Here is a 24912-nt window from a genome sequence, read left to right as displayed (position 1 = left end):
GACACAGCCCTCTGTGAGGGTCACGGACATGGCAGACTGGTTCACAGACTCTCCTGTTTTGCCAATCCGGTGCTTAAATAAATATCTCTACACCTCTGGCCGAAATGTCCCTAAAATGAAGTCTGAGTTTGAAATATATCTCAAATAATGTATGCACTGCCATTTCCCCACATAAACATAACAGTCTGCAATGAAATGGTTGTCTCCTGTGTGCTCCACTTCCTACTTGGCGCACCGGTAACTTTCTTGTGCGAATGAGAAAGTATATTGTGCGCAATAATTAATAAAGTGTGGCCTTGTTTTATTTATTTTTATCTCTATGAACCCTCCAGGGCTTCGTAGCATTCCACTGGATCATAACTGCAGCGATGTTTATGTTTTAGCTGAATACATGTTTTTTAACCCTAACTGATGCAGTTAGTCACTTCTTTAATGTTTGTTCTTTCTGGTGTAAAGTCAAGGTTGTAACCGTTTGCAGTGAAGTCGTGGGGCGCTGAACTGTTCTTTTGATTCTTTTGATATATAGTAATTACTTGTCTTTCAAATTTGAAGGAGGGTGAGCAAGCATCTTGAGGAATATTCATCATTAACTCCTCCAAAAAATATAGTTTATTTAATAATAACACTGAATATGTGAATCATAACAGTGATTGACAGCTGATAGGAATAATATGATTGTTAATAGTATCATATTAATTTAGACAAACATCGATGAGACAGTTAATTAATGTACTTATTGCAATAGTCTGCATAGATTTGGTTCCCCTGCTGGTCTAAGAGTGAGACAAACTCATTCGGTTATATCTCTCACAGGCTCCGCCCTCTACTGGACTCTATAGAGGCTTCTCAATACTCAAATTTCCCCTCCTCGACTCCCCTCCTCGATACTTAGACCCGCCCACAGGAGATGCGAGCGGAGGACCGAGGAGGGGAACCGAGGAGAGAGGAGGGGAAGCAGCAGACGTTTAAAGAAATGAGAACTCCTCTCCTCTGAGCGGTCATATTAAAGCGACGTCCGTTCATTATTACGTGGCAACAGCTGCATCATCTGTCGAGTGTTTTGTCATATTTTATAATCTCTGTTAGATCAGCTGAACATTGTTCCCCCACATATTTACTTTGAATTAATTGAGAGTGCGGTATAATGAGACAATAACAGGCTACAGATGCGGACACACACACACATATATTTATATAAATATATGCAATTTAAAGTATGAGAGCACTCTCATAATAACGTAACACAATCAGAGACTGGATATATCCCCCCCCCCTCTCTCTGGTCGCTGAAATGGAGAATTGAAATTACGGGCCAAAAGTTGTATTTACAAGTATTAAAAGTAAGCACATCAAACCAACTGAGACCTGTCTGTCCACCGCATCTGCGCACTGTACAACACACACCTACACACTGTACCACACACACACCTACACACTGTACCACACACACACCTACACACTGTACCACACACACCTACAGCTCCTAACGCATAATCAGGCTACAGCCGTTGTGTATTTTATTATGTGAAGCACTAAATGGTCTTAGAAAAATATCGACTCTTTGTAGATATCTACTAAACTAAAGCAAATAAAGAGAGTAGGCCTGTTATACTGAGTGATATATATTATACACACTGCTCTGCTTTCTGCACGGGCCTCACAGCTGTTCTCACTGTAGACATCGCGTTGCGATGAGAGCAGTTTCTAAAATAATATCCAGGGGATGCATGCAGAGCTGTCATTGGCTGAGATAAGTCCGGCCGTGCGTCACGCCTCCACCGTTCCCGGAAATGCATCCGCGGAGGAGCCGTGGAGGAACCATCAGTGTATCCTCGGTTATAGCTCCTCCAGAGAGCCTCCTCCACGCTCGATCCTCGGTGTGCATTTAGAGAAATGAGACGTCCTTCAACATGGCGCGCTGAAATTCATTTCCGGGTCACTACCGGAGGATCGAGGAGTCGAGGAGTTGAGGAGGGGAAATTTGAGTATTGAGAAGCCTCTTATGGGTACTCTCTTACCCCGCAAGCATTCTCCCACTGAGACTTCTATAGACGTAGCCGGCCCTGGGCGGGCCTACCTGAATGCGCGCGCATCACACCGTATAAAAGGAGGCCTCGCCTCCTGACTATCATCCTTTTCTCTTCAGCAGCGGAAGTGATTCCACGAGAGACTGCAGACGTTTGAAAGAAGAAGAAAGAGTTATCATACCTCCAGGGAGTCGCCACTGCTAGAGACCCGGGCCTGTCCTTCGTGCCCTGGTTGAAATAGCGGGCGCCGATCCCCACAACCTTGCTTCGAGTGGTTGGGGGACCAGGATATGGCCGAGGCGGTGCCATTCACGTTCACCATTCCTTCCGGGTCTGGCGTCCATGGAAGTCCACCGCCCAGGGCTGTACTCTCCCTGGATGATGATCGTGGCGGCGGAGGTGTGGGCTACTCACTTATTGCGAGAGATGCCCCCGCCTCACCAGGTCAGAGCGATTATTGGGCCGCAAGGCCGAATAAGTAGCTTGGTCCACGGGCCTTGCCCCAGGCCCGGTTCCCCCGGGGACCGGTGCTCGGTGGCTTCACGTGATATAGGGTCGCCCCTACTTCATCACAGGCCGCCACCGCTGCCCGCCGTGTGATGTCCCTGGGATATCACGCCGTGTGGCACTTTCCAAAGAGGATCGTGTTGATCTCCTGGGAGCCCCCGTGTTTACGGAAGGGCTCTTTGCTCACGGGATGAGGATTAGTCGCAGCGTAGCTGCTTCTTGCCCATTCCCAGAGGAAGAAACACTGTCCTACACCCCCCGCCCCTGCTGTAAACCCCAGTATAGGGAGCCAGCAGGTGGGCGTGTGCACGTGAGTGGAATAAACCGAGTGATGTCAAAGCACTGTTCGGGTTCAAGAGACGCTATTGCCGGCGTGCTGTTGTCAGAAAACACACCTTGCCTAGTATAATGGCTCCGATTAATGCATTTCACCGTTGCAATGGGAAATACAGCGTTAATACGTGGGCGCGCGGCCCTCGTGAGAGTGGCCGCGGTGCGTTCAGGGACCCCCGCAGGAGAACGGTGGTTTACGTTTGTAAACTCTAGTTCTGGAGGGAGGTGTGTGTGTGTGGGAAAAATGCATTCAGTAAAGACTATTGCATTTATCCCAGAGTAAGAGTAATTTCTCTCCACAATTCCACTTTCCCCCATAATGTCCGGTTCAAAGAGACGGCATTGTGACGGCGCGCGCGGCCCACCTATGGAACGCCCTTTGCGTCACAATTCGCGCGTTTATTCGCGCGTAGTTTCGCGCGGATTAACGGGGAGGTCCGTTTATTCGCGCGAAACTACGCGCGAATAAACGGGGAGGTCCGTTTTATAAACGGGGAGGTCCGTTTAAGTTCAAAGTCTCAGTAACCAATCAGTGAAGAGCAAAACCAGACCAAAGCAATCTGTAGATGAAAAGTTCCTGACATTGTGAGGCTGGAAATTGTACGTTATTCCAGCTTCAGGGGACTATGTATTAATTTGGCTTTCAATATAATAAATATATCAACCAATATAACCTGCCTTCATTGTCTTTTAAAATAAAATAGCCTTACCTTATTTTACTGAAGTGAAGGGTATTTGTCTCCTTAAATCACCTTTTAAAAGTACTTCTTATAGCATGGCATGGTGTAACATATCAAAATGTTCAGTCTCTGGTCTTGCTAGAAATGCAATGTCACTCACCTTAGAGCCACTGTCTTATGAGATACTTAGCTTAGAAATCAGATTTTTGGAAAACTTAAAAACTTGTGAAAACACAGATGTACTCATGTCATCCATTTTATTTTGGTGTTTCAGATTTGGTTTACCAACGTTTTTGGTTCACAAAAGTAGTGAAATATATGAATTACACTATAGGCCTATATAAATGTGTTGTTCATGTCTAAAATGAAAATGTGTAAATTAGAATTTGGAGTAAAATAGTTCCATCACTCTACTTTCACCACAGAAAAGTTACATCAGGACTGATTCATGACTTCATATTCCATACTGAGGTTCATGTGATGTGTACAAATACAAATTGAGCATTACAACTTTTTTTTTTAACCAACTATTTATGTTAACATAAGAAACAGTAACATCTCAATAATTACAATACAGGGTTCATTCTTTTTCACCACTGATTTTAAATGACTTTTCCACGACCAAAAAAATGACTCATTCATGTGGCTAGCATGCGCTGCCTCGCCCATATTCTAAATATTGAATATGTTACAACACAGTTTGCATTTAGCACGTCTTGGGTCAATGTCTTTTGATAACCACAATTGGTACTTATTCTTTAGAAGCCATACATTGTTGAAACTGCACTTCCCTGGCATCTATCAAATAGTAGCTCCTATAGACTAGAGGGCGTGATTGTAAACATCTCTCACCAGCTAAATACTGCCACAGTTGCCATTTTACATTTCATTATACGATACAGTATTTATTATCATTATAGTATTACTATTTCGGCGATTAGATAACATATCAATTATATTTGATGCAACTTTAGTTATATTTCCATGACTTTTCCAAAACATTGGGAAAAATATTGCATTCCATGACTTTTCCAGGTTTTTAATGACCGTATGAACCCTGACAATATCAGAACTTTCTCAACCAACTATTCATTATAAATGTAAAGACAGGGGGAGCAGTGCCATGGTCTTTGTCTGTCTTCCAAGACAGTGGGTCTGGCTGCTGTGTAGGTGATGGTGCATGGGCTGCTGGTGGCTGTGGCAGCGGGAGGGAAGTGTGCTAGGCGAGACTTCTTTGCTGGCTGTGGTGGAAGCCTTTGTACCGAGGTGTATCTTAATCTTGTGGCAGGCACAGATGGAGGCTGCTGTATTGATGCTGGTCCTCTGGTCCTTGGTGGTGGTGGCTCTGGTGAAGGCCGTTGAGCCACGGTAGATCTTGACCTGGGTGCAGGCACAGGTGGAGGTTCTTGCTGCTAGGCCCAGGCAGCTGTGAAATCGGAAAGAAATATAGGACAATATTTACTACTAAGTTCATTAAAATATAAAGTTCAAGTGGAATGTTTCTCAAGCACAAATAACAATGCACAACTCAAAATAAAATGGGGAGCAGGGCTCGCAATTAACGATGTCCCGATGCCCATACAAATTCCTACTGGGACACAAATCTATTTTGTCTGGGACTATTTCGGGACAGTGAATTTTTTTTTTTTAAAGTAAACTTCAAAATGGGTGTTATTTGCAAAGTCATTGGGCTGTCAAATCATAGAATGCATTCTACGTCATCCACTCTGCTGCTGACTGCTGCTAGACTCACGCTAATGCAACGCTCACGACAGTTATAAACAGAAGAAAGAAATGCTGAGGTGGTTGAATAAACAGCCCCCTGTTGCAAGCCCCAATTCTGCCGACTCCCGAAACGAAAACATCCCAAGGCCTGGTCATGATGCACCGTCTTCCATTGTGGTAAATTAGTTGTCTTAAGTGCCAATGTTAGTGCTAACTAATGCTAGCAACTGAAGTGTGCCTTACAATGCATACAAACGTCCTAAAACGCGGTGTCATGTTCTTTTGAAGTTTGTGAAAATTATGTGAAATACAGTTGATCAGAATAATAATAATAATCATTTTTGTATTTTCTTTGTCAGCCAGTCAGTGACCAGGCTAGAATCTTTAGCTGCAAAAACGTAAGGCATTTAGCTAATCATTTAGCGTTTTTCTTTTTTTTGGTCAAGAACGTCAGTCAGATTGGGTGACGATTAGAAAGGGGGTCGCAAGATAATTTTAGTAGAAGATCAATTTATATTCCTATAGTACTACTGACGACTTGTGAGGATAACTTGTAATTAGAACTGAAAACAGATACATTTATTAAACTGTATTATGGAACTTCTGTTTTTTTATTATCATTCATACCACTTTTATTGCCAGATAGAGGGTTCCGATCATAAAACACAGAGACCATACAGCCATACCATATTGAATTGAAAAATACAAATCAGAATTCTTCAATGTTGACATGACAATGATAAATTAGTCTGGATATTGAGAAACAATAGAAAAACATGTCTTAAATCAATTCTCTTCCCTTCTACTCTAGGAGAGGCAACAGATCAGACTAATATTCATATGTTTAAAAGAATAAGTATTTTAAACTTACATGGTGGACCAGAGTCTATGGTGTGATGATTAAGTGACAAAAAAGTATCAAATTATATGTATTCTGCATAATTGGGGGGGCGACGATACAAATTTAAATTTGGGACACTGCTGGTTATATCCGGGACAATACAAAGTAGAATTCGGGACAGTTGTGGGACACTGAGGAAAAAAGTTAATTTTGAGCCCTGATGGGGAGGTGGGACAGGAGTCTCTCTCTCTTACAACCTATTTAACTAAACCCACACAATGAAAGTACACTATTACTGTAATATTTACATTTACCTATCTTCAAATGGATCCTTGTTGTTGTTGCTGTATTCTCCAGGTTCTGATGCTCCATCTCCACTGCTGCTAGTGCTACAAGTCTGCTGTGCAGAGCTGGTAATCAGATAATAAGCCTGTTGAACAGGAGAAAAGAATGAAGCAGAGGGAAAGTCGCTGCCGTTTGTGTGGTTGTCCTAGCCAGAATTTATTAAACATAGGGCTGTGCAATTAATCGTATTTTAATCGCGATTACGGTTTGCGACGATTGTGCTACCACAACAGACCTATGGTCTAGCCCAGGGGTGCCCAACCAGTCGATCGCGAGATGTGTCTAAAAATAGAACAACAATATTCTGTTTTATCGTTAATGTCCTGTAACATAATCTTCCTGTGCCAGAATAATGCACTTGAACGCATCAAAGCTTTGTGATTGGCTGGCGTCACCCCATGTGTCGGGGCGTGGCTGAGGGTCTTCAGTCCAGGTGGCAATATTGTCACCTGCCTGCGCTCATCTCTGAAACCAGACCATGTCAACAGGCTGGTGTTTCTGGCAAAAAATCTTTAAGAGATGACATGAGCAGCCCTACCAGCATTTGCCATGGTGGTCTAAACATTTTTTATTTGGTCTTAAATTGTAGTTCAACATTTATTTCCTGTTACTTCTGGACCAAGACGGTTGGCCAGCCTTCAACATGTTGAATATGTTTTACCAAAATGTTGGCTATATGTTAAGGAGTTTTCAGGTTGTGACAGTGCACTGCATCATATTTGATTTAATTTATTTTGGTCTAATTTATTTTTATTTATCATATTAATAATATATGTTTAGTATGGTTTTGGAAGTGCGCTCCAACATATTTGTTGATCTTGTTTATTGGTAAAATATTATTTGTTTTAAAGTTCAATAAATGGTCAATGAATAATCGTCAAAATAATCGTGATATCAATTATTGACCCAAATAATCGTGATTATGATTTTACCAGCCCTAATTAAACACATTAATAAATTCACTTACAACTTATATCCGTTTTCTCTATTTATGTATCTCTGCGTTGTGTTGTGTGGTCGAATGAATATGACTTCCTTCTTGCCAACCAGCTTTATTATCTGTGCAAACAGAATATAAGGAAATGGCTTCACCAGCGTTCTACCTCATAATACTTCTCCTCAGTGAGGCCTGAAGCTAACTGAGAATGTAAAAATACATTTAGCCAATCAAAATAACTATGTCGGACATATTTCGTTTTCTATTAAAAAATGGACATAAAGCCACATGCCATATTATGACTTTCATGAGGGATTAAAGCCTTTTTCATTTACAGTGTATAATACAGTGATAACAGATAACACACACAACCCGACTGTACTCACTTTAACATGGCTGTTGTACAGGCACAATATTAGCATAGCATTAGCGCTTTAGCTTTTAAATAATATGAAAAATGATGACCTCAGACCAGCATTTCACATACTTATACAAACAGAACAAACTTGAAATGTAAGCCAGACTAGTGCACGGGACTCATACACATAGTAGAGCTACATTATCCAGTGAGCAACAGCCTGTGTTAAAGAAGCTAGCGGACGCCATTAGCCATTAGCCACACGCTAGTGGCGTAGCTCACAGAAGGACATTAAAGTTCACTACAGATAAAACAGTTTCAAAGACACTTCTTAGATCGAAATATAACATAATCTGTGTACACACTACTAACCTGTTGAACAGGAGAAATTAATGAAGCAGAGGGAAAGTTGCTGCCATGTGTCTGTCGTCTGTGGTCTTCTTCTCTCAGACCATTCCGTTTCTCTAACGCTAAACCGGAAGTGAGGCTAAGAACGGCGAATTTAAAGATAACAATACCATTAGCACTCCTAGTGGTGACTTTATGAACTGCAAACAAATTATAACATTATAAAATGCCTTTAAGGCGGCACACTGTTTGAAGCGCTGCACATTATATAAACTAACGTTACACACGGCAACGACATTAACTGCAAACAGTCGTGACTTGTGTGAAGTGTAACATTAAACAATATATTAACATATTAAATACAACATTTATGACACCACTCGTTCCACTCAGTAACCCTCTTTGTTCTAAGACATGTGATAGTCTATACACTATCATCTTCTCCATCCATTTACACAAGTGTGATGTTACTGGGTAATGATCACTTCCTATGGGACAGTCACTTTTTACATACCATTCACACGATTTAACTAAACTATCCGTCACAAGTATGAGGTCCAAACATGATTGTGTCCCCCTATTCAGGTCTATTCTTGTTTTTTGTCCATCATTAAGGCAAAAACAATGCCCTGTGAAAAAGTATCTCTTTAGCCCTTTCCAAAGTCCTTTAAAAACTCATGCCGCAGTTGCATCTCAAAAGGCCTTAAGGGAAGGTTTTGTTACATTTTAAGGCGTAACCTTTAACATTTAGGTGGACCAGAGGCATCAATCTGCATGTACTTTCCGAGCCGGATCCAACAAGACCAAGCTCAAAGCCGTCGGACATTCCTTTGCACCGTCGAGGGTACTGTCGACATGCAAATTTGACCTCTGACCTCGATTTTGACCTTGTCGAAGGTCGCAGGGTCCCCAAATTTTGCACGCGGGTTCCACACAAGTTAAGCAACACACTCTCAAAGTCTCGGAGCGCCACACACTTTTTTCAATTTTGTTCATGTTCTACCCCTCCCCCACCACAAGCCTGTCAGACCCTTAGCTTATGAGAGGATTTTGTGATACAGTTTGACATTTAATTGAATAAACATGCCCTCGAGGGTCAGAACCGACCAGGGGCGAAAACAACTCTGTCTGCCTATTGATGAGCATCTTCAGATGCTCTCACAGAGGCAGTGCTCTCCGTGGAAGAAGCACCCACAACCAGAGAATAGAACGGCTCTGGGGTGACCTGTGGCGAGGTGTGAGCAATGTCTATTACGACCTCTTCCTGGAGAGTGAAGGCATAATAGACATAGACAATGAAATGCACATGTGGGCCCTTCATTATGTCTATCTCCCACGCATAAACCATGACCTACGGGGTTTTTGGAGCAGTGGAACAATCATGGGTTGAGGACCGAACGACACCAGAGTCCCATACAACTTTTTGTCCAAGGTTGCCTGGAACGGCAGGGCCAGACCACTTCTGCCATGCAGAGCCTCTTTGGTGGAGAACAAGGAGATGCTCAGGAGGAGCCAGACAGAGAGGGTAGAGCTGATGCAGGAGAGGATGCTCAGGAGGAGCCAGAGAGAGAGAGTAGAGCTGATGCAGGAGAGGATGCTCAGGAGGAGCCAGAGAGAGAGTAGAGCTGATGCAGGAGAGGATGCTCAGGAGGAGCCAGAGAGAGAGAGAGAGTAGAGCTGATGCAGGAGAGGATGCTCAGGAGGAGCCAGAGAGAGAGAGAGTAGAGCTGATGCAGGAGAGGATGCTCAGGAGGAGCCAGAGAGAGAGAGAGAGTAGAGCTGATGCAGGAGAGGATGCTCAGGAGGAGCCAGAGAGAGAGAGTAGAGCTGATGCAGGAGAGGATGCTCAGGAGGAGCCAGAGAGAGAGGGTTGAGCTGATGCAGGAGAGGATGCTCAGGAGGAGCCAGAGAGAGAGGGTAGAGCTGATGCAGGAGAGGATGCTCAGGAGGAGCCAGAGAGAGAGAGAGTAGAGCTGATGCAGGAGAGGATGCTCAGGAGGAGCCAGAGAGAGAGAGTAGAGCTGATGCAGGAGAGGATGCTCAGGAGGAGCCAGAGAGAGAGAGTAGAGCTGATGCAGGAGAGGATGCTCAGGAGGAGCCAGAGAGAGAGAGAGTAGAGCTGATGCAGGAGAGGATGCTCAGGAGGAGCCAGAGAGAGAGAGAGTAGAGCTGATGCAGGAGAGGATGCTCAGGAGGAGCCAGAGAGAGAGAGAGTAGAGCTGATGCAGGAGAGGATGCTCAGGAGGAGCCAGAGAGAGAGAGTAGAGCTGATGCAGGAGAGGATGCTCAGGAGGAGCCAGAGAGAGAGAGAGTAGAGCTGATGCAGGAGAGGATGCTCAGGAGGAGCCAGAGAGAGAGAGTAGAGCTGATGCAGGAGAGGATGCTCAGGAGGACATGGAGCACATGTTTCACAGCGGCTCCCCGCAGGCTGTTCTTTGGCCTTTGAATTCACACTAATTGCCTTTTTTAAAACTACTACTTTGCACATGTGTCTAGTGTGCAGTGTATATATGTGTGTACCTATGTTTTTATGTTGTAGTATTCGAGTGAATTTTCCTTAAATAAATTACTTTGTTTAAACAATGGTCTCTGTCATTGATGTTGTGCAGTTACTAGCCCCGCTTGTGGCAACCACTCCTTGCTTCATATGACAACGATTGATTTGTACTATATATCGAATTTCTATTTTTGCCATTATTGTATTGTTATTAGTGCTTTTGCAGGGAATTATTATTATTATTATTACTTTAAATCTCATAGATATTAACACTATGGCTGAAATATGGCTGAAATAATCATCATCATTAATTGTTTTGTGATATTATGTCCCTCTTGTTTTCATATATATATATATTAGGGCTGTCAAACGATTACAATTTTTAATCAGATTAATCACAGTTTAAAAATGAATTAATCAGATTAATCACCATTCGAACTATGTCCAAAATATGGCATTTCTTTATGTATATTGTTGTGGGAATGGAAAGATAAATGAAAGAAGGCGGATATATCCATTTAACATACGTATGTAGGTTTATTGTAACATTGTTCTGCGTGTCAAAATGAAAGACAACCCACACACCTATCAATCATCAAACCGTGGGGTCTTATTTCATTACGTGTTGATTTCTATCTATCTACAGCAAACGTATTCTCCGTCGGGACTTCCTGCAACAACATCACGCTGTTATCTTGATTCTGATTGGCCAGAAGACATTATCAAAGATGTTCTATTGAGAAGACGATCACTACGTGACAAAAGTTTTCAAAACCGTTTCTAGTCTTCGGTATTTCCAGACAAGTGGCTGCTGAACTCAATCTGACTAACTGCTGTCTGTGCAATTTACTCCGCGAGTTGGTGGACTTTATTTTGCTTACTTTAACATCATTTTTCATGGTGGGGGCTAAGCCATTTCTTGGTATGACTGTAGCCCAGGCCTATTCAAATGGCGGCCCGCGGGCCAGATGCGGCCCAGAACCAACTCCCGAGTGGCCCAGCCTCCCGTGGCCAAATTCCTACACTAGTACAGACAATGAACGCAACACTCCGCGTTGCTTAGAAACCACCAAACCACAACGCAGCACGTTTTTGGAAAGTGCATCTAGTGGTGCTAGTAACGGTGGTCCTATGATAGCAACTCTAAAACATGTCTCTCTCAACTCTGAAGTGTAAACAAAGACAAAACGGTCATTGATCTTGTGGAGCAGATGCGCGAGTCATTGCCCAAGTCAAGCTGGACCTTTTCGCGACCGATTTACGGGTCGGATAGTGCATTTTCCGACGCTCCGCAAACACATCACATCCCCAGCACAAATCACGGATGTGATGACAGATTTCATTGCGAGGTTGAAAGAGAACTTTGCCGGTCGATTGGATGGACTTGCTCTGCCCATAGAAGTGATGGGCTTTGCCAGAGACCCCTTCACTGTTGCAATAGAGGGGGGCGTATCCACCAGAGCAAAGGAAGTGGTCCCCTCCATCGACGAGGAGAAATGTACACTGAAACTTATTGACATGCATTCATCCGTAACCATGGCACAAGAGCAGCGCACTAACGGGCCAGCGAAGTTTTGGAGTGATGTCAAAAAACAGCAGTTCCCTAAAGTTCAGAAAGTAGCGATCTGTGTGCTCAGTATGTTTGGATCAACATACAATGTGAGTCAAGCTTTTCACACATGAACTCAATCAAAAGTAGCACTCGCTGCTCCCTGACTGACAGCACTCTTCACCAATGTCTTAGGATTGCATTGGCATCCTATGAGCCAAAGATCACTGCTCTTGTTCAAAACTAAAAATGTCACTTCTCCCATTGAGAAAGTCAGCGATGACAAATCACACATGAGGTGATAGTAAGCAGCTAGTTTACTATAGTAGACGTGTAGTGTAGTGTAGTGTAGTGTAGTGTAGTATTCATTCATGTTAGTTACCCTTATCCCTTGTTTTGGGTTTGTGCACTGAAGGGTTTGACAGTTCTTTTTGTATTTAAATGCACTTTGTAATGTGTCTGGGTCAAATGTGACCAACACGTATGATTTTTTGTTAATACTTGAAAAGTGAAAAAATAGTATTGCTACAGTACTACCTCTTCGTGTTACATTGGAGCTCTTTAACGGTTTGCTAATGCACTTTTTGATGTGCATGTGTCATATGTATCCAATTTTATTTTGTATGTATGAAGACATTTATTAAGACTGCTATTATTGTATTCAGTTAAATGCACGTTGTGATGTGCCTGGTTCAATAAAATAACCTGAATATTTGACTTCTAAAGCGAACAAATGTAATGCTTCAACTGTGCACTTTTTGTTTTGTATGCACTTTGAGAATCCTCAGATTCTGTTAAATTAATGCTATTATAGTTGCTATAGTATATTTAGTAGTTATAATGCTAATGATATTAATTTGTTGTGTTTTTATGCACTTTTTGACGTGCCTTTGTTAGATGAACAATGAATACAAATGGCATGTTTTTCATCGCAGTAATATGTGTTGGTTTAAAATGTGTCATTACCCGCTTTTTACAGGCCGCTGAATGTCTGGCCCAGCTGAATTTTGTAGTTATAAAATCTGGCCCAACTGAATGTGTAATTGAATAGCCCTGCTGTAGCCTATCTCAGCGCTGGAAAGAGGGTTACTGAGTGGAACGAGTGGTGTCATAAATGTTGTATTTAATATGTTAATATATTATTTAATGTTACACTTCACACAAGTCACGACTTTTTGCAGTTAATGTCGTTGCCGTGTGTAACGTTAGTTTATATAATGTGCAGCGCTTCAAACAGTGTGCTGCCTTAAAGGCATTTTATAATGTTAGAATTTGTTTGCAGTTCATAAAGTCACCACTAGGAGTGCTAATGGTATTGTTATCTTTAAATTCGCCGTTCTTATCCTCACTTCCGGTTTAGCGTTAGGGAAACGGAATGGTCCGAGAGAAGAAGAAGAAGAAGAAGAAGAAGAAGAAGAAGAAGAAGAAGAAGAAGAAGAAGAAGAAGAAGACACCACATGGCAGCAACTTTCCCTCTGCTTCATTCATTTCTCCTGTTCAACAGGTTAGTAGTGTGTACACAGATTATGTCATATTTCGATCTAAGATGTGTCTTTGGAACTGTTTTATGTGTAGTTAACTTTAATGTCATTCTGTGAGCTACGCCACTAGCGTGTGGCTAATGGCTAATAGCGTCCGCTAGCTTCTTTAACACAGGCTCCCTGGATAATGTAGCTCTACTATGTGTATGAGTCTCGTGCACTAGTCTGGCTTACATTCGAAGTTTATTCTGTTTGTATACATATGTGAAATGTTGGTCTGAGGTCATAATTTTCCATATTATTTAAAAGCTAAAGCGCTAATGCTATGCTAATATTGTGCCTGTACAACAGCCATGTTAAAGTGAGTACAGTCGGGTTGTGTGTGTTATCTGTTCACTGTATTATATACTGCAAATGAAAAAGGCTTTAATCCCTCATGAAAGTCATAATATGGCATGTGGATGTATGTCCATTTTTTAATAGAAAACGAAATATGTCAGACATAGTTATTTTGATTGGCTAAATATATTTTTACATTCTCAGTTAGCTTCAGGCCTCACTGAGGAGAAGTATTGAGGTAGAACGCTGGTGAAGCCATTTACTTATCTGTTTGCACAGATAATAAAGCTGGTTTGCAAGAAGGAACTCATATTCATTCGACAACACAACACAACGCAGAGATACATGTGGCATCAAACCAGAGAATGATTAGATAAATAGAGAAAACGGATATAATTTGTAAGTGAATTTATTAATGTGTTTAATAAATTCTGGCTAGGACAACCACACAAACGGCAGCAACTTTCCCTCTGCTTCATTCTTTTCTCCTGTTCAACAGGCTTATTATCTGATTACCAGCTCTGCACAGTGGACTTGTAGCACTAGCAGCAGTGGAGATGGAGCATCAGAACCTGGAGAATACAGCAACAACCACAAGGATCCATTTGAAGATAGGTAAATATTACAGTAATAGTGTACTTTCATTGTGTGGGTTTAATTAAATAGGTTGTAAGAGAGAGACTCCTATCCCACCTCCCCATTTTATTTTGAGTTGTGCATTGTTATTTGTGCTTGAGAAACATTCCACTTGAACTTTATATTTTAATGAACTTAGTAGTAATTATTGTCCTATATTTCTTTCCGATTTCACAGCTGCCTGCGCCTAGCAGCAAGAACCTCCATCTGTGCCTGCACCCAGGTCAAGATCTACCGTGGCTCAAGGGCCTACCCCAGAGCCACCAAGGACCAGAGGACCATCATCACTACAGTAGCCTCCACCTCCATCTGTGCCTGCCACAAGATTAAGATACACCTCGGTACAAAGGCCTCCACCACAGCCATCACGATCAACCCAGCCAGCAAAGAAGTCTCTCCTAGCACACCTCCCTCCCGCCGACACAGCCCATGCACCAAGGCTCTCGACTAACTTTTTTCCCCATCCTCTCAGAACCGTCCCGAAATACAATATAAGCCGTCCCGAAATTAATGTGGACCGTCCCGAATTTAAAATGTTAGTTTTTCTACATTATCATTAGTTAAAATCTTTCAAAGTGACCTTTAACATAAATAAAACATCATACAAATCATTAGATGATAATTCATCAACCTTTTTATTTGAGTAAATCATTCAATCACATAAACAAAGACCAAATATATTTAAACAAACACACACATGAGAAAATTACTCTAATATTGAATCCAATCAAGTCCCATCCAATTAACAAAAAATTCCAACACTGTGTCCTGAAGACAGAACCCAGAGTAACCACTAACCAGGATGACAGTCTGTAACACAGTCAGGAGAACTTTACAAACGGCCCCGCCCCCTCGCACACAGACGTGAGAGAGAGATCTCGCCTCGATTGGAAAGCTCGAAAATACATCATAGACGCATGTTGTAGTCTCAGGCTGCGGCCACACGAGGACGAAAACGGCTAAACGCATAGGATTAACGCAATCGCAAAAAAGCTTCCGTCCACACGCAATAGTTATCCGGATAGTGTCTGTCCACACGAGACCGCTCCGTTTAGCTCCAACCGCTGGAGAAGCTGCAGTGCCTGTACGTGGCGCTGTAACTTCCTCCACAAAAGCAGAAGAAGCATGGTTGTCATGGTTGCCCTTCTGTTTATTCTCCGCGGTGGGGGCCGAGGGAACCGGGCAGAGTTTTTCGCCAGTCAACGTGTATTAAAGTTTAAATCTTCCGGACAAAATGATAAAAGTACCGGTCAAAGGTCTTCTTTGTTATTTATTGAGCTTTAAAACAAATGAATAACGACTCTATATAATATAATAACATACACGGAGCCTCTCTTTTCTCTCCCTCTCTGGACAGCGTCAGTGTCTGTCTCATGCAGCAGCTGATCCAGTAATGAGTGACCCGGCCGACAGTAAAAATAAACATATTTATAACTAGTTTAGGTAGTTTGAGAGGTAATTAAAATAGCTAAGGGTGATGATCTGACTTGAAGTGTGTGTTTTGCTGCAGCGGGAGGAGCTGCAGGTGAGCAGAGCTGCGTGTCTCCGTCCTGTCAGATTAGACTTCACTCGCGAGAGAAAGATAAATAATCTGAATTCAGGGTGCAGTTTACTTTGACGCGGGGGGAGCAGCAGAGGTGGGGAGAGGCGGGGCTATTGCCTCATCATTATCAGAAAATGATCGTATAGGGCGTACACACGGAGCCGTTGGACCCCCAGAGCGTTGCGTATGCCGTTCTATCCACCTTGGGACCCGTTATCGTTTCCTCAGTCGTTTAGTGCCGTATTCGGTCGTCCTCGTGTGACCGAACGGTCTATATGACACTAAACGGTAACGCAAACGACCGTTTTCGTCCTCGTGTGGCCACAGCCTTATTGTGAAACTAAAACTGCGATATAATGTGTATGTAGCAATAATACATGACATATATTTTTTAAATATCTCCAGTACCGATAAAAAGTCCGATAAGGTCGGAGCTTAACATTACCACTGTCTTTAATAATTCCGGCCCGGGGCCCGTTTAATACCGGGGCTCGGTACCCATCCCTACATGGGGAGAGGCGCAGCATATTGCTAAGGACTAAATACGATGGAGAGTTCTCTTCTCAGCCTTATTACTCATAGGGGATGAAGAGGAGTAAGTAAATAAAGAGGCCGGCGCTCCAGGGTCTGGTTCTGCTGTGCGTTTTTGTGATATAATGGTAAAACATTTCAGAATTCCTCCACGGGAAGCCATTGTACATTACTCAACCCGCGAAATACACACACTCAGTACATAGCTAGACCCGCAAATTTGCGGGCCGGGAATTCGCGGGCACAGCCAGCGGCACAGCCAGCGGCACAGCCAGCTGGGCGGCTGGCTAACAGCCAGCGGCACAGCTGTAGCTACATGTGTGTATTTCGAGGGTTTCTGAATGTTTTGTGCGTGTGTGTTTATCATGGTGTTTATGTTGACAAGGAGGTTTAATAACTGTGCTACACAAAACGTGCAGTCGGTTTCATTTTCATCGCCGTTTGTAGTAGAGTTAGCAGGGTATTTTTATTTTAACTCGTCCCAAAATTCTTTTTTATCCTCCCCGACACTATTTTTCTACGACGGGACGTCCTTATGCTCGAGCCCTCCCATGCACCATCACCCCCACCTACACAGCAGCCAGACCCACTGTCTTGGAAGACAGACAAAGACCATGGCACTGCTCCCCCTGTCTTTACATTTATAATGAATAGTTGGTTGAGAAAGTTCTGATATTGTCAGGGTTCGTACAGTCATTAAAAACCTGGAAAAGTCATGGAATGCAATATGCAGCTCTGCACAGCGGACTTGTAGCACTAGCAGCAGTGGAGGTGGAGCATCAGAACCTGGAGAATACAGCAACAACAACAAGGATCCATTTGAAGATAGGTAAATATTACAGTAATAGTGTACTTTCATTGTGTGGGTGTAACATAGTTAAATAGAGAGAGAGGGGAGAAACATTCCACTTGAACTTTATATTTTAATGACCTTAGTAATTATTGTCCTATATTTCTTTTCGATTTCACAGCTGCCTGGGCCTAGCAGCAAGAACCTCCATCTGTGCCTGCACCCAGGTCAAGATCTACCGTGGCTCAAGGGCCTTCACCAGAGCCACCAAGGACCAGCATCACTACAGCAGCCTCCACCTCCATCTGTGCCTGCCACAAGATTAAGATACACCTCGGTACAAAGGCCTCCACCACAGCCATCATGATCAACCCAGCCAGCAAAGAAGTCTCGCCTAGCACACTTCCCTCCCTCCGACACAGCCACCAGCAGCCCATGCACCATCACCTACACAGTAGCCAGACCCACTGTCTTGGAAGACAGACAAAGACCATGGCACTGCTCCCCCTGTCTTTACATTTAGAATGAATAGTTGGTTGAGAAAGTTCCGATATTGTCAGGGTTCGTACGGTCATTAAAAACCTGGAAAAGTCATGGAATGCAATATGTTTCTCAATGTTTTGGAAAAGTCATGGAAATATAAATAAAGTTGCATCAAATATAATTGATATGTTATCTAATCGCCGAAATAGTAATACTATAATGATAATAAATACTGTATCGTATAATGAAATGTAAAATGGCAACTGTGGCAGTATTTCGCTGGTGAGAGATGTTTACAATCACGCCCTCTAGTCTATATGAGCTACTATTTGATATAAAGATGCCAGGGAAGTGCAGTTTCAACAATGTATTGCTTCTAAAGAATAAGTACCAATTGTGGTTATCAAATTTCTAATTTACACATTTTCATTTTAGACACGAACAACACATTTATATAGGCCTATAGTGTAATTCATATATTTCACTACTTTTGTGAACCAAAAACGTTGGTAAACCAAATCTGAAACACCAAAATAAAATGGATGACATGAGTACATCTGTGTTTTCACACGTTTTTAAGTTTTCCAAAAATCTGATTTCTAAGCTAAGTATCTCATAAAACAGTGCTCTAAGGTGAGTGACATTGCATTTCTAGCAAGACCAGAGACTGAACATTTTGATATGTTACACCATGCCATGTTATAAGAAGTATATTTAAAAGGTGATTTAAGGAGACAAATACCCTTCACTTCAGTAAAATAAGGTAAGGCGATTTTATTTTAAAAGACAATGAAGGCAGGTTATAGATTGATTGATATATTTATTATATTGAAAGCCAAATTAATACATAATCCCCTGAAGCTGGAATAACGTACAATTTCCAGCTTCACAATGTCAGGAACTTTTCATCTACAGATTGCTTTGGTCTGGTTTTGCTCTTCACTGATTGGTTACTGAGACTTTGAACTTAAACGGACCTCCCCGTTTATAAAACGGACCTCCCCGTTTATTCGCGCGAATAAACGGACCTCCCCGTTAATCCGCGCGAAACTACGCGCGAATAAACGCGCGAATTGTGGCGCAAAGGGCGTTCCATATAACGGCACTCACTGGGACGGGTTTTTTCCGTCTTTACGGATCTGGCTGGCGGGGGGAGAACATCTCTCCGCCCGGGACGAGGGGGCGAATCCCGCCTCCTCCCTGTATAATGCACAGATCACTACGTTTTCTAATAAGAATGAGGTTGATCTGTATCCAAATCTAAGTGTATTTTGTTTCCACAAAGGCTACACTTAGGCCTACACACAATGTTAACCGTACAAATTCCCCATTCGCTGCCCCAGCTGTAGCTCCTGTAAAGGAGGTGGCTAATAGGCGTGCGCAGAGAGGGATGAACCGCAGGGAGTGCTATCTAAAGGAGAGCGCTATGCGGGTACAGGGACATTATGGCCGGCGTATTGCTGTCAGAGAACACACTACGCCTAGAGCAAAGACTCCAATGCAGTTTACCCGTAGTGGTAAAGGCTGCATTATGGCGGAGTCCGCACTCACACAAGAGCGCGTGGCGGTGCGTTCAGGGACCTTAGTAAAACACACTACGCCTATAAAGACTCCGATTAATGCTGTTTACCGTAGTGGTGAGAACAACGGTGCGTTCAGGGTCCTCAGTAAATAATCGGCCCTTTCTGTGTCAACCCTCCAGGGGCAAATCTTCCCTTCGCGGGGAGTTTTTGCGGTGGAACGGGTCACCAGAGAGTATCACAGCTTCATAGCTGCTGCCCCACAGCTGAGGGCCTGTCCATTAACACAATGTTCTGGGGAATGGAAACTCAGCTGTGTGCTAACAAGGTGGAGGGACAGGAGGACGCAGCGTCCCACTGTACCCAGTGGCATTTCTATATGTACAAAAGTGGTGGGGCACAAACAACTCAGATGTCTATATATAAGCTTCTGCAGAGAGGTTCATGGCTGGTGAGGCACCGGCACTGACTCTTCAGGTTTACAAATATATTAAATCAAAATATAATATTATTTTCAAAAGCTTTTTTTGTCTGATGCTTCAATTACTTTTAAACAGACAGTTCAACAGAAGGATACCCAAACAATTTAATTTTATCATTTAAATATTGAATTGTTCTCTCTTAGTAAGATCCCATTTTCAATACAATTGCAGTCTTACCTTGACTTGAAGATTAAGTCCATTTGCCTATCCTTCTGGATAAAAATCTCTATTACTTTTTTGTAAAAGTCCTCCTTATCTTCTTGTAGTTTCAAAAGTCTATCATAAATCTAATCTAATCAATAGATTTTTGATTCGAAAATGATAAAAGTAGGGTAGACATGTGGATATTATCCGGCTGAACAAAACGTACATTTATCTAACAGCTACGTTTCCCACAGATCTTATTTGGAGCTATTTTCTAAAATCCTATGGAGAAATCTCGTTGCTTTCTTGTGGAGGGAAGCCATGCGCGGCTTACTTCCTGGTTTTAGGACGCCTCACTGCAGCTCTCTCTCCTCCTCTTCACACACCACACTTTTCGCGGCACACGTACTTACAGCCAATCAGCTCTGAATTATGTGAGATTAATTATGGTGGGGATGGCAGCACTTTGCCCCTATGGTCATTATTTTTTGCCACACACATTAAATAGGAAAATACTCTGAGCATGCGCAGTGTAGTTTTTGCAGTCACCGTTCACTTAGACAGTCAGAGGGAGGGGCAGGATCAGGGTTTGTCCCACATGGCTCTAAACAGCTCAATAGGCACGCACTGTAGACACTAATTAGAAGAACACATACTAAAACAGCAATGTACAGACGAATCAGATGATTAAACATGATCTTAAAATATATTTTATATATTTTTTAATTTATTTTTTGCATTTTGTTGTAATCATTATTTTAATACTTTCTGCTGACACTAGGTGGGGCTGTGTACCTGCCCCTAATGACCAGTCGCCACTGACTGTACCACATGTCTATACACTGTACCACTGTATCACATGGACCACTGTCTTGTGGGTGTCCCACACTCACCTCTTTTTATGGGCATGCGAGAGGTAAATCTGGATGGACAGGACGCTGAAACGGGGCTATTCACTCCAGTTCTGCAGTGTCCCACCCCCTTTTATGGGCATGCGAGAGGTGAAGCTATCCTCTCGAGAGGGGATGAGTTTCCTCTCAGCAGAGATTCAGGCTCTGGTGCAGAAACAGGCTGTGTCTGTTGTGCACCCTCAGCGCAGGGAAGAGGGTCTTTATTCCATATACTTCCTGGTTCCCAAGAAGACAGGGGAATTCAGACCTATTCTAGATCTCCGCGGCCTGAATGGCCACATTTCCCGCAGGAAATTCTGCATGCTAACTATGAAACAGTTACTGGGGCTGGTGCAGCCAGGCGATTGGTTCACCACCATCGACCTGAAAGACGCGTACTTTCATGTAGAAATTGCTCCAAAGCACAGAAAGTATCTGCGTTTTGCCTTCCAGGGAATAGCCTACGAGTACAACAGGCTGCCGTTCGGCTATTCCCTATCCCCACGCACATTCAGCAAATGTGTGGCCACAGCGCTTCAACCGCTGCGCGCACACGGCATGAGAGTTTTCTTTTACATAGACGACCTCATAGTCATGGCTGGGTCACGGGAACAGGCAATGTTTTGCACAGCACAATTGATCACACACCTGACCAGATTAGGCTTCACGATCAATTGGAAAAAGAGCACCCCCATACCTCACCAACGGGCGTTGTATTTGGGTGTGGTGCTCGATGCAGGCACGTTGCGCGCCACCCTGTCAGAGAGCAGACGTGCGTCCCTTCTTCAGGGGGTACGCAGACTGCGACAGGGGGCAACAGTGACAGCTTTTACTGTCATGCAGACGCTGGGTCTCATGGCGGCTGCTCACATGAGGGTCCCGTTAGGGTTACTGCATATGCGCCGCCTGCAGAGGTGGTTCTCCAGCCTGTGCTTGGATCCCAAGAGGCACAGGCGGCGGCTGGTGACCATACCCCCTTCAGTGAGGGGCAACCTCCGGTTTTGGGGGTCCCCGGATCACCTCCGGAGGGGGTCTCCACTGGGACGGGTGACCTCCTACATCACAGTGTTCACGGATGCATCCGGAACAGGATGGGGAGGGACCTGCCTGAAGAGGGTTATAGGTGGGCGCTGGGCTCTAACAGAGTCTCGACACAGCAACCTCCTAGAGCTACGGGCGGTAGTGTTAGTCCTCCGGCATTTCAGGCCCCTAATTCAAGGGAGGCATGTGATGGTCAGGAGCGACAACAGCACCACAGTGGCTTATATCAACAGGCAGGGCGGAGTCCGCTCCGCCGCCTTGTTGACCACAGCGGAGAGGCTGTGGTTATGGGCTTCAGAGGTGGTGTTATCTCTGAGAGCCCTCCATATCCCGGGACTGGAGAACAGGGGAGCCGACCTCATGTCGAGGGGCGGCCCCCTGCCAGGCGAGTGGGTGCTTCACCCGAGGGTGGTGAAGCAGATCTGGGCCCAGTTCGGGAGAGCGGAAGTGGATCTGTTCGCCAGCCGGCGAAACAGCCACTGTGCCCTGTGGTTCTCCGTGGCTCGGAGCGACGACCCACCCTTGGGGGTGGACGCGTTTGCACACGAGCCATGGCCAAGGAAGCTGCTATACGCCTTTCCACCGCTGCGTCTCATTCTCCCTCTCCTGGGGAGAGTGAGGCGAGAACGTCTGTCAGTCATCCTAGTGGCTCCGGACCGCGTCGGGGCGCCGTGGTACTCAGAGATGACGCAGATGAAGGTGGGCCAGCCCTGGGCGGTTCCCCAGTTCTGGGGGGCGATGTCTCAAGAGGCAGGTGCAATCGGGGCGTTACCCACTCTCGGCCGTCCTCTCCAGGCTTGGCTCCTGAGAGGGACAGGCTGAGACAGGGTGGATTGTCTGACAGTGTTATTCAGTCTATCCAGGCAGCTAGAGCTGGATCCACCACAGCCTGTTACAGGCCAAAGTGGCTAGGATTCCAGCGAGGGTGTGAGGAGCGGAGAATAGAGCCCCTATCTTGTGAGTTAGGCTCTATTTTATCCTTCTTACAGTTACTGGTGGACAGAGGGCTTGCGCATTCAACAGTGAAGGTGTATGCAGCAGCCATCTCGTCCTGCAATGAGGGATTTGGCGGCAGGTCAGCCTTTAGTCAACCACTGATGTCGCAGTTTTTACGGGGGGTCAGGAGGCTGCGCCCAGTAGTGCACGCCTCCACCCCACAGTGGGACCTGCCCCTAGTGCTCGAGGCTCTCGCCTCGGGGCCGTTTGAGCCTCTGGAGCTCTCCTCTCTGAAAGCATTGTCGTGGAAAACAGCTTTGCTTCTTGCCTTAACGTCAGCCAAAAGAGTGTCCGAGTTAACTGCTCTGTCGGTGCACCCGAGCTGTTTACAGATTCGGGGTGACCGGAGCGGTGCAACACTCAGACCGAACCCCTCCTTTGTGCCCAAGAGCCTAAGGAGTGTGTTCAGGTCAAGGGCTATTCAGTTAGGGGGTTTTAGGCTTCCCCCCCATGTGGGACCAGGGAAGCTAAACTGCACCTCCTCTGCCCGGTGCGTGCGCTAGCATGTTATGTAGAGCGCACGGCTGCCCTTAGACGCACCGAACAGCTGTTCGTGTGCTTCGGGGGCGGGGTGATCAGGAAAGCTCTGTCCAAGAAACGCCTGGCAGGCTGGCTCTGCGAGTGCATTGCACATGCATACGGACAGGCAGGGAGAGCCTGCCCCACGGGGGTTCGTGCACACTCAACACGGGCTGTGGCTGCGTCAACAGCCTTATTCAACGGTGTGAGTGTGGAGGTTATATGTGGAGGTTATATGCACAGCGGCGTCTTGGTCGACGCCAGGCCCCTTCATAAGGTTTTATCTCTTAGACATGTCGGGCTCTTTCTCCTCGTCTGTACTTGCGGGGGCAACACAGGACTGGTAGGGGGGAGGGGGGTTGTGGGTCAGTTGGCATCTGACCCCCTCCCCGGACGTAATGCGCCTTCGCTGTTCTCGGGCCTTCGGAGGGTCCCGGGAGGGGCGGGGGTGGCGCACTGGGCCCAGGGGCGGACTGGCCATCGGGACGTTCGGGACGAATCCCGATGGGCCGGTACTGAAGTGGGCCGGTCGGACGATGTGGGCCGGCCGGTAACCGGCAGGGCTCGACATGAAATGGCCCGCTGGCCCGGAAGCACTATTTAGACACCCCGGGCCAGCATAACGTACTTTCCCACTTGCCCGCTCGGGCCACTACAAATATTGCTTTAAAAAAATGGTCCTGTGGTGTAGGTATTTTGACAATTTAGAAATTTAGCAATTTAGTTAAATAGTTTCGTTTATCAACGCTACAACATAGCGTTCCGTGAGTCGGTTGTCGTTGTTGTTGGGTGAAAAGCAAACAGCTGTTTGCTGCGGAGCGCAGCGGGATCGCGCTCCTTCACTACAGACTATCGCGCCACCTAACCATTCGCCAAATATTTTTAATACCAGCGGTAACCGGCCAAGCGCCGGGCAAAAAACAATCTTCAAATAAAAGAAAGTCACCGGAGGAGTTAAAGGAGAGTGACAGGGAGTATGAGAAGAAGAGGGAGAGAAAGTTTCAGCCAGCTTGATCGATGGAGTTGGCTGCAGTGACGCGTCCTAAAACCCTTTTATAATCTATTGATTAGATTTATGATTCGAAAATTATAAAAGTATAATTAAGACATGTGGAGATTATCCAGCTGAACAAAACGTGCATTTATCAAACAGGTTTGTTTTCCACAGACCTTATTTCCAGCTATTTTCCAAAACCCTTGTCGAGGGAACCAGCAGCTTACTTCCTGGTTTTAGGACGCGTCACTGGCTGCACCTCTCAATATGATGCCAATATAAACAAGGTCTTCTGTCGGCTCTGTACATCAATGCCGACCTATGCTGACAAGTAAGTGAAGAGTAGACAATATAAAGGTATTGGCAAAATGGCCCA

This window comes from Pseudochaenichthys georgianus, chromosome 1, assembly GCF_902827115.2.
Source record: "Pseudochaenichthys georgianus chromosome 1, fPseGeo1.2, whole genome shotgun sequence".
Taxonomy (NCBI): domain Eukaryota; kingdom Metazoa; phylum Chordata; class Actinopteri; order Perciformes; family Channichthyidae; genus Pseudochaenichthys; species Pseudochaenichthys georgianus.
Note: the sequence above shows the minus strand (reverse complement) of the source record.